The sequence below is a fragment of the Mauremys mutica genome, chromosome 1 (genome assembly GCF_020497125.1).
Source record: "Mauremys mutica isolate MM-2020 ecotype Southern chromosome 1, ASM2049712v1, whole genome shotgun sequence".
NCBI classification, from domain to species: Eukaryota; Metazoa; Chordata; order Testudines; family Geoemydidae; genus Mauremys; species Mauremys mutica.
In genome coordinates this window covers 117609324-117623995 of record NC_059072.1, presented here as the reverse complement: position 1 = coordinate 117623995, position 14672 = coordinate 117609324, and the positions used below count along the sequence as shown (strand labels likewise).

The window sequence follows — 14672 nt, the reverse complement described above, 5'->3', positions numbered from 1 at the left end:
ATTTAAAGCTAGGTGACAAAAATATTTTAATGATGTGTTTTCTTTAGAAAATTCCCTTTGTATAATTCCATAATCAGAGGGGCTAGTGAAGGACATTCTACTAGTAGCTCAAATACATTATTAAAGAGACAAAAAAAAATTCTTCCCTCACCTATAAAATGCTATAAAACAAGAAAGAGAGTGGGAGAATTTATGACAAAATGTATTTATAATTAAGATTATTCCGTTAAGCAGGGTGACTATACCTTGTCATCTTTTTGATACCACATAGCTCTTAAAGTTTCTTCTTTTTATGATATTTAAAGTGATCTGTGGCAACCCCTGCAAGGTCACTGGAGCCCAGCCAACTTCAGGATTCATGCAGCAAGACACAGCAGCTATAGGCATAAAACAGGGTTTTTATTCCTGATTCCTAGAAGTGGTTAGCTTACCAGGGGATAAAGTACTAACTGCCTCTAGAGTCCATAGTAAATTCAGAGCATCTAACCCTGTATGCACCTCAGGTCCGTAAGCAGAGGCCCCCTCAGTCCAAGTAGAATTTGTTCCTCTTTGAAACCAAGGACCCTACTCACAAATGTACTATGAAAGGCCTCCTGTCTAACGAGTCCCAGATGTCAGCCCCTCCCTCAAAGACAAAGAATTTATGCACACCCCTTGAGGTCAGGTAAGTATTCCTCCTCAGGTTCAGGGAAGGTCAGTGTGGTGGAACAGGGGTATGTTTGGATCTAAACATACATTCCATTTTGTTTGGTGAATATTCTGTTGTATTACAACCTCCATTTTGAATGTAACCTTCAGTGTTGATTAGCGCTTCCATTTTCTAGCAGATACTTGACACTTGGTGGATAGACTATATCTGAGAAATTGTGACAGAGCACTCAAGGGCCATCAACATTTAATGACTCTTCCCTACTGGAATAATGGGTTTTTGACTGGTTTGATTTTCTATACTGAAGTACTGGGCAGGGGGAGAAGGGACTGGAGACTGGACTTCCTCCTAGATTATACCACAGAGGGAACAGGGGATTAGAGTATGATTTAAAAGGGGTGCCTCTCTAAGTAAGACAGGCCAACCAATGTCATAAGTCCAGGCCAAGCACACAGAAAGAGCTGCCTGCCCAAAGAACTTAGACCAAACCACAGGGGTGATGAAATCAGATTGAAGGGTATTATGTTCAAGACTATGTTCTTTTCCCTAGATCTGTAATTCTCTCGTGTTTTTTTTAAGAGCAAAGTATCTGTGGTTTCTTTGACCAGTCTGTATTCCTTGCATTACTGCCGCATTGTCCATGTAGGGTGTAACTAGAATATCAGAGCTCCCACAGCCAGGTGTACTCTGGGGAAATGTGTCTAAGCAACAGGGGGCTTGGTAGGGCTGTGGCACTGGTTCTGGAGTCTAGGCAGCTGGATTGCAGAGTCTCATTGCCCAAGAAGTATGTCAAACATGGGATCTGTACAAGGGAATGTGCCTGAGAGACCCAGAGCTAGGAACACTGAACAGTCACTATCCAGGCTCAGAGGACTTAGAAGCACAGTGGGTTCAGGGTTGGATCCAATCACAACAGACGACATCCAGTGAGCAGGATTGGGCCCCATTGTGACATTCAATAACCCCTTCTGTCCCTTGTTGACATGAGGTATGGGCACCCAAGCACAAATTTTATCAGACTTAACAGCCTTAAATTACAAGCTAAAAGATATTTTCCCATTTTTAATTCCTCCTGTGAGGTCAATTTGTATTGACCATGCATTGAGTTTCAGGTGGGGCTAGAGATGAGATGTTATGAAGAGACCCTGCTCCCTTCTGGTTGCTCCCTATCTACCTTAGGTACTTACAGCACCCCCATTACTACAGTATATGGTGTCATCAGATAACTTCACTCTTTGTTTCCTTTAAATGGCTCATCTACCCATTATGAAGCTAAAAAGAAAGCTGCACTTATTTTGTTCAGCACAGCAATCTGAAAGCCAAAGCTGCGAAATATGTTTCAATTAAATGTTGATATTCTTCCAATATTAATTCAGGTTGGAAACTATATAACTAGTCTCAAACTGAGCTCCAATGCTGCTGTTGTCATAAAAAAATGGTATTTTTCACCAGGATGGTGCCAAGCAACAGTAGATGCATTGTTACTAACAGCCATAAAAGATCTGGGCCAAATCTGTCAGGCAGTTATATTTGTGCACCCTTCTGACTTCAATAAGGTTGCAAGCATTAGGGGAGAAAAAATTAGGCCTTTAAGTTTAAATGCATTTCACATTTTTAAAGTGGTTAGAATTGCTTCTCACCATGTAAATATTCAGGATACTACCCTATATTTGATGAGTGTTGTTTTCCTTTGAGGTGAATACTCACAAAGTAACAATCAAAGAGAATGGAAAGGAAAAAGCAATTCATGGTATCATATAGGAAGATGCTTGAATATGACTATATCCTTACAGGCACAAAACAGTTCTTCAATAGCCCAAAGATATGCTTGATATGCTTGATGATAAAGCATCTGCATGCTATTTTACCTCTCCTGAACTGCTGTTGTTGGATGCATGAATTAAGACCAAGCCTCCTCAGGCTAGCCATGACCTCTTAAGAATAAACAATGATTCAAGTTTCAGTAAAATGTCTTGTACACACACGTCATCTGACATTTTGGGATTTGTTTCTCATGATGTAATCAACATAGTGTGAAAACACTGCTTTCAACAAAATAAAATGGGCATGAGAAAAAATCTCAACTTACACTTGTAGTCTCATCCCCTATAATCTTCATAAGAAAGCAAGTAGATAGGAATCTGAGGAGAGAAATTACTTTGATATGTAACAGCTGGCATGAACACCCTCATTTCCCAATTCTGCAGAGGATAAGGCAAACTTTGGACAGCTTCTGAAAGGTGCTTCTGTTCAGATGATAGCTGAAGAGATGACTAATGGAACTTAGCTTCCAGATCCAAAGTGGCCCAGTTTAATGTCTGCTACCGTCTCAGCATGAGAAATACTGAACCTCATTCTTGAACTAGTTCGGTACATCCCTAACATAAATCCAACACTGGAAAGAACATTTTCTGAGTCTTGAGCTCTTCAAAAGGCAATGTTATAAAGTTTAAGCTTCTGCATGTGAGATCTTCAAGAAAACTGCATGCTGCCAGAGGTGGTGATGGAGGTTCAGTAAATGTCACTTTCTCTCAGAGCCATCACTGAACCAATATTCCAACATCATGTTATGGAGCACTGTGCTGCTGAAAGGAACATAATTTGAATGAAATATGAAAATGAGAACCTGTCCACTCGTGGTCATTAAAAGATCCCTTGGCACTTTTCTTGTTTAAAAATGTGTGTGCTGACTTTACACCAACTTATAGTTTGCTACCAAAATCTCTTCTATAGTTTCAGTTGTCTCATTCTCCCTTTCCTCTCTTAAAAACAGGGTAGTGATGCTGATACAGAATACTTACAAGCATGGCACATCAGAGATGACTGCATTTCAGTGGTGAAAGAAGTGATGTGTGTGTGTGTATGCATATCAGTTGTCTTAAAAGAGCTTTGGAGCCTTTAGGAGTAAAGGTACTATGGGTTGAACTGCATCCCTCATGTTACAAAAACCCTCAAAAGCAGGCAAAGGGGGAGGAAAACTCTGCAATGATGCCCTCTACTGAGAGGGTGGTGGTGGGGGAAGTGGTTAAGCTTTGTTCCCCTGTGAAATGATCCAGGGGCTCCACTACTAAACCTGAAAAATATTGGCAGAATCACAGGAAGACAGAACCATACAAACAGATGTCCAATGGAGCTGTTCTACCGGGAACTTCTCCTGGCCACAGCTGATCAGGGATTCCTTTAGAGAGAGATTTCCATCATGCAGGACACACTGTGGGAAGGTAATAAAATCCAACTTGTATTTACCTTTTCCATGGCTGGAGAAGGAAGGAAGAACATGCATTTTCTTCTATCACCAACTCCACCCAACACAAGGTCTCCATTCCCCAACTAACCAAAACCTGTACTCTCCTTCCAGGGAGATCCTGACCTCATGAAAGGCATGCTACAAAGCAATAAAAGGAAGGGAGATTGCAGAGGAAGGATGAGATCTAGATGTGATCTGGAGTGCATTGTATGGCCCTATATTATTAGGTATTTTTATTTTGTTCTTGTTGTGTTTTGCCAAAAGAGAAATTGTACTCTAATTAGGAGAGGTTCATCTTACAGAAGAATAGATATTGCAAAATTGAATACATTTTTGTCTCAGAGTGACTTTCATGAAGGGGGAAATATGAAAACTGAACATCTATAACGTAATGTAGCTGTATAGTCATTTTCTGTGATTCCTTTTATGATATTCATATTCAATATCTGTATTTCAATAAGTGTGCTGTTTTCACAATGCAAGATCAGATTTCTGTATTTTTGATGTCGTTGTCTGATGCCATGTATATTTATGCAACATATTTCATCACCAATTTCAGAATACATGTATACTTCTGGGTGCAGTGCATGACAAGGGATGGAGTCCTAGGATGTATCAATTTTAATTAAATTATTATTAACGATAATGTAATGATCACATATTTAAATAAATATCCTGCAAAGCCAGCTGCTACTTTACTGACTGTGCTCCCTCCAGCAGCACAGCCCTTAAAAGAGCCATGCTCCTAAAGGCTGGGTCTCAATAGTAGCCAGGGGGATAAAGTGTGGTTGACCCATCAGTAATACAGGCACAGCAGGGAATGCTCTCCCTGCCTCATCCCCATGCCCTCCTGCAGCCCATGGTGCTGTCTAATCAGATCTCCTGGGGAGAGGCATCTTTATAGGGCATCATCAAGGGACACTGCCACAAGCGACTCATCCTTATGGAATGGGAGCTCCACATGGAGAGATCTGCATAAAACAGAGGTGGGCAAAGTCTGGCCCGTGGGCCACATCTGGCCCACGGGATACTCCTGCCCAGCCACTAAGCTCCTGTTCTGGGAGGCTAGCCCCAGCACCACCCCTGCTGTCTCCCTTCCCCCGCAGCCTCAGCTTGCTCCGCCGCCAGTGGAGTGCTCTGGGCAGCGGGGCTGTGAGCTCCTGGGGTTGGCCTGACCCGGTGCTCTGTGCTGCACGGTGGCGCGTCTGTAGTGCCGCCAACCACTGGTGCTCCAGGCAGCGCAGTAAGGGGGTGGGTGAGGTGGATAGAGAGCAGGGGAGTTCGGGGGGCAGGCGGGGGCGAGGGTGTGGCTAGGAGGCAGGGCGGTCAGAGGGCAGGGAACAGGGGGGTTGACTGGGGGCAGAGGTCCCAGGGGGGCAGTCAGGAAGGAGGGGGGGTTGGATGGGGCGGCAGGGGGCAGGGAGAGGGGGTGGTTGGATGAGGCAAGGATCCCAGGGGGAGGGGCAGTCAGGAATGAGAGGAGAGGTTGGATGGGGCGGTGGGGGGCAGTAAGAGGTGGGGTTCTGGGGGCGGTCAGGGGACAGGGAGCTGAGGGTGGATGGGGTAGGAGTCCTGGGGGGCTGTCAGGGAATTGGGGGGGTTGGATGGGGCAGGAGTCTGGGGGGGCTGTCAGGGAGTGAGAAGCGGGGGGGAGGGCAGGCCACCCCTCACTCCCCAACTGGCCCTCCATACAATTTCCAAAACCCTATGCAGCCCTCAGGCCAAAATGTTTGCCCGCCCCTGGCATAAAACAATCAGACCCATCATCCTTAGAGGTGTGACCATAGGCGCTGTCTTTATGAGTCGTCGGGGGTATTCGACCCCCAATTGCCCCAGGCCCTGCCCCCACTCAACCCTTTCCTGCAAGCCCTCACCCCTGCCCCACCTCTTCCAGACCCTGCCCCGTTCTGCCTCCTCCCCCTCGCACACCTCCCCCTCACTCCTCTCCCTCCCCCTAAGTGCCTCCTGAACTCCACTGAACAGCTGATCCATGGTGGGTGGGAGGTGCTGGGAGGGAGAGGGAGGAGCTGATTGGGGGAGCTTCCAGTGGGTGCTGAGCATCCACTATTTTTTTTCTGCGGTTGCTCCAGCCTCGGAGCACCCACGGAGTCAGCGCCTACAAAGATGATGTTAAAGTGGAACTGAAAAATGTATCCTAATCAATGCAAATAGAAAATAACGTGTGCAATACATATCTGTTTATATATTTAATTCATTTACAGCTATCTTGCAATATTTTTGTAACATTATACAATCCTTTCTTCTTCTTTATCCTCCTGCACTCTCAGCTGCCTGGTCTGTCCACCAGTTTCCATTATTTAGTTCAGTCTTGTGCTGGTCTGTTAAGACTTTTGAGTGTCATATTGGTAGATTTGGCTTCTTTCTCTATTGTTCTGAGTGGTGTTTCTCCAAGTCAGCCTCATTTTCTCTTTCCAAGTGTTGTCCGTATTATCACTTGACATGGAAGTCATATTTGTATTCTTAAAGCTTGTCCTAAATATGTCCATTGTCATCTTCTTACCATGTTTGATGCTTTAAGTTGGTTTGCTCTACTTAGAATTTCTGATGTTGGAAGAAACTCTTTCCATTGCACTCTGAAAATCTTTCACAGACATTTACTTTGGAATTCATTGATCTTTTTATGGAAATCCTATAATAAAAGTGATGACTCTGCTCCATAAGGGAGGACAGACACGATGCCACTGTTAAAAATTCTTTTTTTTTCTGTATCAGTGTCAATCATGCAACTTTTCCAAATTATTTTCAAGTTTATGAAAGTTGTTTGCTGCTTTGGGGTATCTGTTTGATATCTAGCTTGGTGTCGCCATCACTGCATACCTCATTCCCTATATAGGTAAAAATGACTTACTTCTCGTGTTTTTCTGTCTACTATGATGGTTGCTTTGGGACACTGATAGCCGTATATTTTATCTTCCTCTTGTTGATAAACAAATCAACTTGTTTTGCTGTGTCTGCGAAATATGGGTCTTTCCTTCTATTACGTGATGTGTTGAACTAAGCAGGACAACATCATCAGCAAAAATTAGGTCATCCAATTGTGCTTTATCATTTGTGCATAAAATTCCTGTTGCTTTCTGCAGTTATTTTCCGCATGCAAACAATAGTGGGGACATAATACAGCCTTGCTTTACTCCAGTTGTCACTGCAAACCATCAGATGATGTTGCCACCATCTCTGACTGCACATTCAGCATTATCATGAAGATGCTTGATGATTCTAATTATTTTACCTAATATGCCAATATTCCATAATACACCATAATTTTCCAAAGACTATTTCTCTGTAAGCAGCAAAGAGTCCTGTGGCACCTTATAGACTAACAGACGTATTGGAAGGATGAGCTTTCGTGGGTGAATACCCTGTGTAGACTATCAAAAGCCTTCTTGAAATCTATAGAATTTATCACACGTGTCTGACATGCCACATTTTGTTCTGTAATATATCTGAGAACAACAATATGTACTGATGTACTGCACATAATCTCAGTGGTCTAAAACCTGCTTTTTCCTCTCTAATTTGGAGACTATTTGTTTCTTGATACATTCCCAAATGATGCTGTCTATGATTTTCTCTGGCACTGAGAGAAATGTGATTCCTTTCCAGTTATTGCAGCTGATAAGCTCATCCTTCTTTGGCAATTTTACTATCAGGTCTCTCTTCCAGTGGACTGGATTCTTCAATCATTCATATTCTGTCCAAAAAGACAAGGAAAGTCTGGAGAGCTGTTTTGTCAGTTGCTTTAAGCATCTCTCCAGTAATGTTATCCCCTCCTGCTGCCTTCCAATTTTTTAGCTTACAAATGGCTTTTCTAACTTCTTTTATTGTAGTATCTACTAAATCAGTATCAATCTCTGGTGGTAGGTCTTCACATGTATTTCTAGTAGTTTGCTTGGGCTTAGTTTATTTAAAACAGCCTGAAAATGTTTTGTTCATCTTTTTCTTTGTTCTTCTGTACCAAGAATCTTTCCATTTGTGTCTTTAACAACCCTTTGCATCATGTAAGCCATACTTTTAACTAATTGTACCTAACGTACAAAAATATGCACCCCTTATGGCTTTATGAATCTAAAGAAATGAACAAATATACATTTAACATTGTATTATAACAACAACAATTTTGCTGTAGAATTATAATGTAGAATTATAATGTTTATATCTATTTGATAAGCACCCACTTATTACTATTATATCTGGATGATCACTGTATTCGGATACATAAAATAAGAAATTTCCCCAAACAGGCATGTGTGTAGAAGCAAAAACTTTATTTCTGTAATGACATGGTAAGTTCTAGGAGGCATCTTAGTACTATGACAGGTCAGTCAAATTATACTTGGTTCTAATGTGTGCTTCCAGAAACTGTAACAATCTTTCCTGTGGCTGAGTGGCACTCAAAAGGGTGCAAAGTCCTTTGCTATGTTTTAAAACATCATATAAAATCAAAGTAATCATGTCAAATGTGATCCTTGCAATTGAAAACCCCATTGATTGGTATAAGAGAGGGGCAAGCACATCAGTACCAACAGAAAATGGCTTTGGAAAGTAAGAGTTAATCCACATTACTACATGATCACTACAAGCTGTGATCAGTGAAGGCAAAATCCTCTGTAGTGGTGCTTAAAACAAATATTAACAAATATATATGTATTATAAAATTACAGGTCTTCTAGTTGTGTATTATATTTTTATACTTACATCAACATTTTTACTAGATTTAATGCAGTACTAAACAGTACTACAAATTTAGCTTTCTATTTCCATTAAAACTCTAATTCAAGAGGTATGTTTAAATAGAAGGAATAGCTAATGAGGTAGGAATCGAATTTAGAGTAATTAAAAGTGTTGGAACAGAAGAATAGCTATATTTAAAAATAAATAAGACAAAATAAGTAAATATTCTTATTGCTAGAATATGGGGCCACTATAAGTCTATGCAACCTTGGGTTCCAATTAATCATCCTTGTATTCTATTCCTCCTCTTCCTTGTCAATTGTGACCATTACCCACTTGTTACATCTTGCCCCTATTATGAGTGTAAGGTCCCTGGGCCAGGGACTCGCTTTTATTTTATGTCTTTACAATGCCTATCACATAATGAGGTCCTGGTCTTCACTAACATCTCTGGATGCTATTGCAGTAATGACAATAGTACATAACAACAAATTCTCTAGTCTATTTGCACATCATTTATCTGTGATTAATCTCTGTTCCTCTGTCATTTTACTGCATTTTATTTTATTCATCATCATCGCAAATCTCAAAGAGACATGGCCTCTTTGCAAATCAAGAGCCACCCAGATCATTTTCTGGCAAAGTGCCTAAGATCATAGAATCATAGAATCATAGAACTTAAGATCAGAAAGGACCATTATGATCATCTAGTCTGACCTCCCGCAAGATGCAGGCCACAAAAGCTGACCCACCCACTCCTGAAATAATTCTCTCCCTTGACTCAGCTGTTGAAGTCCCCAAATCCTGATTTAAAGACTTCAAGTAGCAGATAATCCTCCAGCAAGCGACCCCTGCCCCATGCTGCGGAGGAAGGCGAAAAACCTCCAGGGCCACTGCCAATCTACCCTGGAGGAAAATTCCTTCCCGATGTTCTGATTGTATATTCAGTTTATGTCTATCTCCGGAAATCTGGTCATACCACCAAAGCTTAAGGTACCCCTGCGACCACCAGCCATGTAGCAGCATTTCTTGGTACACATGCTTCAAAATTCATTGCCTTACATATGTTCATACTAAGAAAATTGCTGAAACCAAACCAGTGCTGATGAAGGAAGTTGCTGGATTCAGTTAGAATATCGTAGTTTCTGATCTTGTCCTGCTCTTTGATATGAAGAAGTCAATTCAGTGTTCTTCAGCTTTCCTCAATGCCCACTTTTCACTTCCATATGAGAGAGTTGGTATAATGGTGGTAGCCAGCTTCATGTCATGATGTCCCCACAGAGGATGCTGAAGGACCTTAAACATGACAGCAGCAATCCTCCAGCAATGTCTATGATGCTGCCCAAATATCTGGCGGCTCCTCAATGTCCCATCCATATAGGTTAATACTGAACTGGTTATAATCTGGAGCTGGAGTTTGTTTGACAATAATGGCTAGGGACCTAGTTTTACCTGGATTAATAAACAGTACTATATGTGCTGCTTATTGCCTAACCAGATCAGCCATCAGCTGCAGCAATTCACCAAACTGAATTCAAAATGTTGAAGCAGAATGGTGTTCAGTTCAGTGTCACCAACAGATCACTCCCCAAGCTTATCTACTAAGCAGTCAATGCTGATATTGAACAGTGCTGGTGACAGCCTGTGCCAAACTCCCATGGAGATAGGAAACTAGGTTGTGTATCTGCCATTGAATCCAACACCGCTTTCCGTTCCATAGGGCTCTTTTATCAATGACATTATCTTTCCGAGATGCCAAGATGCAGCACAGATCCCATAAACTTGCTCTATGCACTAACTCAAAAGTCTGATGGAAGTCTATGAAAAGTGTTCACATGACTTATGAAATTCAGCCAACTTCTAAAAAACTCTCTCAAGTAAAGAGCAGATTGTTAGTGGAATGACCAGGTCTAAAGCCACACTGAGAATCCTGGCTTTTGCCAGGAAATGCATCATTGATTTGAAACACTACCATTGAAGTGAAGACTTTCCCTGGGACCGACAACAGCATAATACCTCTATAATTGCTACGTTCAGTCTTTTGAACAGAGGCAGAATAACCCCTTTTTCCAGTCATCAGAGCTGATACTAGTACACCAGATGGTTGAGACAGCCTGGCAGTCTCAATACAACAATACTCTTATTGTCTTCAGGAACTCGAGTAATGTTACAAACTCCTGGATCCTCCTCAGACTTCTGTTTCTGGACTGTGATCTGGATCTCTTCTTGCTTGAAGGAAGGTGGCTCTACCAGAACTTCCTGCCCCTCTTTAAACGGAAGGGGAACTGCAGGTGATGGACAATTGAGAATTATCTTGACATGATCTTCGCAACTGATCTTGCAGACTGTGGCTGATGCTGCCTGTAGTGGCTTGGAGTGGTTCCTCCCAGTTAGCATCAGAGGGAGGCCACTCCACCTTGCGGCTGAGAGCTGATCAACAGTAGATAGACCCAGTAACAGTCAGGCTCAGGTTCCCTGGCTGGGAAAGGCAGGCTGTGGCCCAGATCCCTGGCTGGGCAGACAGCAAACACTCTATAGCCTGGCTCCATGGCTGGGGCAGCGCAAAGGCAGGCAAGCACAGGCCATCCAGCCTAAGGTGGGTAGGCTGTCGGGGGTTGGCAGCAGGGGGACCCAGGCCCACCCTACTCGACTGAGTCCCAGCGCAGGGCCCTAACAGTGACTGGGAATCCTGCCACTGGGTCAGTGGGGATCCTGCTGAAATATGTTGATCATGGTTTCAGCAACACAACTGGACTAGTGTCTGGTTTCCCTGGGCTATTTCCTACCCCAACCTGTTCATAGGGCTTTGTTGCTCATGGGCCCTCAGGCTCCCCTGGGTACTTGAGAGCCAGCAGTTCCTTGGGGTATTCATCTGGCAGCAGCTCCTCCAGGTATTCCTGAGGAGGCAGGGGTTGACACAGCTCGGTCCCTGGTTCAGGGGCCAGCAGCAAGGCACCAGCATTTGACTCCTTCCCTGGCTCCCTCTCAACTGAGCTGGAGGCCCCGCCTCTTATACTTCCTGTTCCATCCCTCTGCTTCTGACATGAGGGCCAGGCCTGGCCTGGCTTCACTCACCAGGAGGCGGGGAGTGGTTCTTCCCTGTCAACATCAGAGGGAGGCCCCTCCGCCTTGCTACACTGCCATCCTAATTCTTTACTGGACATTCTGATGCCACCTTCCCCTACAAACACCACAAAGCTGAATAGAGGGTGCAGCAATAGTGCTGGGCAGCAGCCTTTCTAAACTCACTGCCTGAGACAAGCATCAGGATCACTTAAAGCAACAAAGAGTCCTGTGGCACCTTAAAGACTAATAGATGTATTGGAGCATAAGCTTTCGTGGGTGAATACCCACTTCGTCAGACGTCATGAAAGCTTATGCTCCAATACATCTGTTAGTCTTTAAGGTGCCACAGGACTCTTTGTTGCTTTTTACAGATCCAGACTAACACGGCTACCTTTCTGATACTTGATCAGGATTACTTATCTTTCTCACACAACGACTTGATGACATACTGAAGTCAAACCCATTCAGCTTTTCCTTTGCTCTCAACAAACATGTCATTGAATCCTCAAATTGTAGCCTTGCTTTTTTCTTAGCTCCAGTGTAGGGAATTTTTCTGTTTTGCTATTTCCCTCTCAGTTAGCCATCTTGGATTCATGGAGTTGTTGTTGTTCCTCCATATTTGGTGTCCTTTTTGTTGCCTAGTTTGGCGCCTTTTCTTGCAAAAGTGAGAAAGATAGGGATCACCTGACCTTCCAACATGCCTGGCAACAGGAACTTATTTAAAGCTAAGCAGCACGCCCCTCAGATGTTGTCCACTCTAGAGGTAGCCAAGTCATCGCTGTTACAGTCCAGTGTCCATCTTCATTGCTCCCACGCAACTGACATTACATCCAGTCAGAACAGCGTCCACATACTCCCCCACAGGACAATGTAAAGCATTGGAAAACCTGATGATCGATTTACTTGTGTTTCATCTGAAGACCCATCCTAGTGTATCCTGTGTCCTTGATTCCTGCCTCCATGGTATCCCATGGTGATGTAGTTAATATTTGTTATATCTTTACCCCACTGTATACCATTTGGGTTCCAGGCTTAAGGCCTTTCTTGGTTTGATGACCGAGTGGTTTGTTTATATGCTTAGTGTTTTGGGGGTCCTTGTTTTTAATAAACTGTTTGTGTTTACACCTTACCTGTGTGTTGGTTTTCCTATCAAGCCCCAATGATAGACGCGGGAGGGTGTTAAAAACCTTGTAATGCCAGTGTCTCCTCACTGATCCCTGGATAATGTCTGAAGAGCTGAGGCTCCAACACTGAGCTGGCAGTGGTCAGCACTGATGACTTGAAACAACACCATTCCTTATCAGATGACAGAAGGAGTGACATTTCATTCTTTAGTGCTTCGATGGCCTTACACAGTTCAGAACAGAAAGCCATCTGATAGTTTGTTGTATTAAGGTCTTTTTGTTGAACTGGACTAATTTCAGCCCATTAACTGGTTGTCTCTTCTTTGAAGTTGGAAGTACATTTTTGTCAGCAGAAGCCAATGATCAGTGTGAAGTTCAGCATCTCTGTGAACTCGCACATCCATGACTGCCAATGACTGTTAATAAGGACATGATCAATAACAGTGTGGTGAAACCATCTGGGCTATACCAGGTCTGCTTATGAATCTTTGAGTGACGAAAGAGAAGGTCAGCGATCACCATGTCATTGGCAGCTGCAAATTCCAGCAGTTGCTGCCCATTCCTGTTCATCTGCCTGATACCAAATGTACTTCCCCAGATGTCATTATACTTTCCTGCCTGCACTTTAAAGTTGCCCACAATCACAATGACATCTCTTCTCCGAGTTTTATTGAAGACTGACTGCAGTTGCTTGTAAATTATCTTGTTAGCCTTGGTGTTGGTGGGACCATACCCTCTGATGATGGTAAGCTGCCCACAGCTAGTACGAAATCAGATGTGGATAAGTCACTCATTATTTTTAGTAATCAGTTATAATTAGGATTGTCGATTAGTCGCAGTTAACTCACACGGTTAACTCAAAAAAATTAATCGTGATTAATCACACTATTTAACAATAGAATACCAATTGACATTTATTAAACATTTTGGATGTTTTTCTACATTTTCAAATATATTGATTTATATCAGAATACACAATAGAAAGTGTACAGTGCTCATTTTATATTATTATTTTTATTACAAATATTTGCACTGTAAAAATGATAAACAAAAGAAATGGTATTTTTCAATTCACCTCATACAAGTACTGTAGTGCAATCTCTTTATCATGAAAGAGTAACTTACAAATGTAGATTTTTTTTGTTACATAATTGCACTCAAAAACAAAACAATGTAAAACTTTAGAGCCTACAAGTCCACTTAGTCCCACTTTTCGTTCAGCCAAATGCTAAGACAAAGAAGTTTGTTTACATTTACGGGAAATACTGCTACCTGCTTCCTATTTACAATGTCACCTGACAGTGAGAACAGGCATTCACATGGCACTTTTGTAGCTGGCGTTGCAAGGTATTTATGTGCCAGATATGGTAAACATCCGTATGCCCCTTCATGCTTCAGCCACCATTCAAGAGGACATGCTTCCATGTTGATGATGCTCGTTAAAAAAATAATGTGTTAATTAAATTTGTTACTGAACACCTTGGGGGAGAACTGTATGTCTCCTGTTCTGCTTTACCCACATTTTGCCATATATTTCATGTTATAGCAGTCTTGGATGATGACCCAGCACATGTTCGTTTTAAGAACATTTCCACAGCAGATTTGACAACACACAAAAAAGGTACCAATGTGAGATTTCCAAAAATAGCTACAGCACTCGACCCAAGGTTTAAGAATCTGAAGTGCCATCCAAAATCTGAGTGGGACAAGGTGTGGAGCATGCTTTCAGAAGTTTTAAAAGAGCAACACTCAGATGCAGAAACTACACAACCCGAACCATCAAAAAAGAAAATCAACCTTCTGCTGGTGGCATCTGACTCAAATGATGAAAATGAGCATGCGTCAGTCTGCTCTGCTTTGGATTGTTATCAAGCAGAATCAATCATCAGGGTGG

General features: G+C 42.5%; 1 long non-coding RNA gene across 1 annotated transcript; it reads left to right on the top strand.

Moving 5' to 3' along the window:
* The first annotated feature begins 3435 nt into the window (after positions 1–3435).
* On the top strand, positions 3436–4073 carry LOC123361316. The gene is made up of 3 exons (XR_006576142.1): positions 3436–3559; positions 3706–3870; positions 4008–4073. It is a non-coding gene; the product is annotated as an uncharacterized LOC123361316 (long non-coding RNA).
* The last annotated feature ends 10599 nt before the right edge of the window (positions 4074–14672 follow it).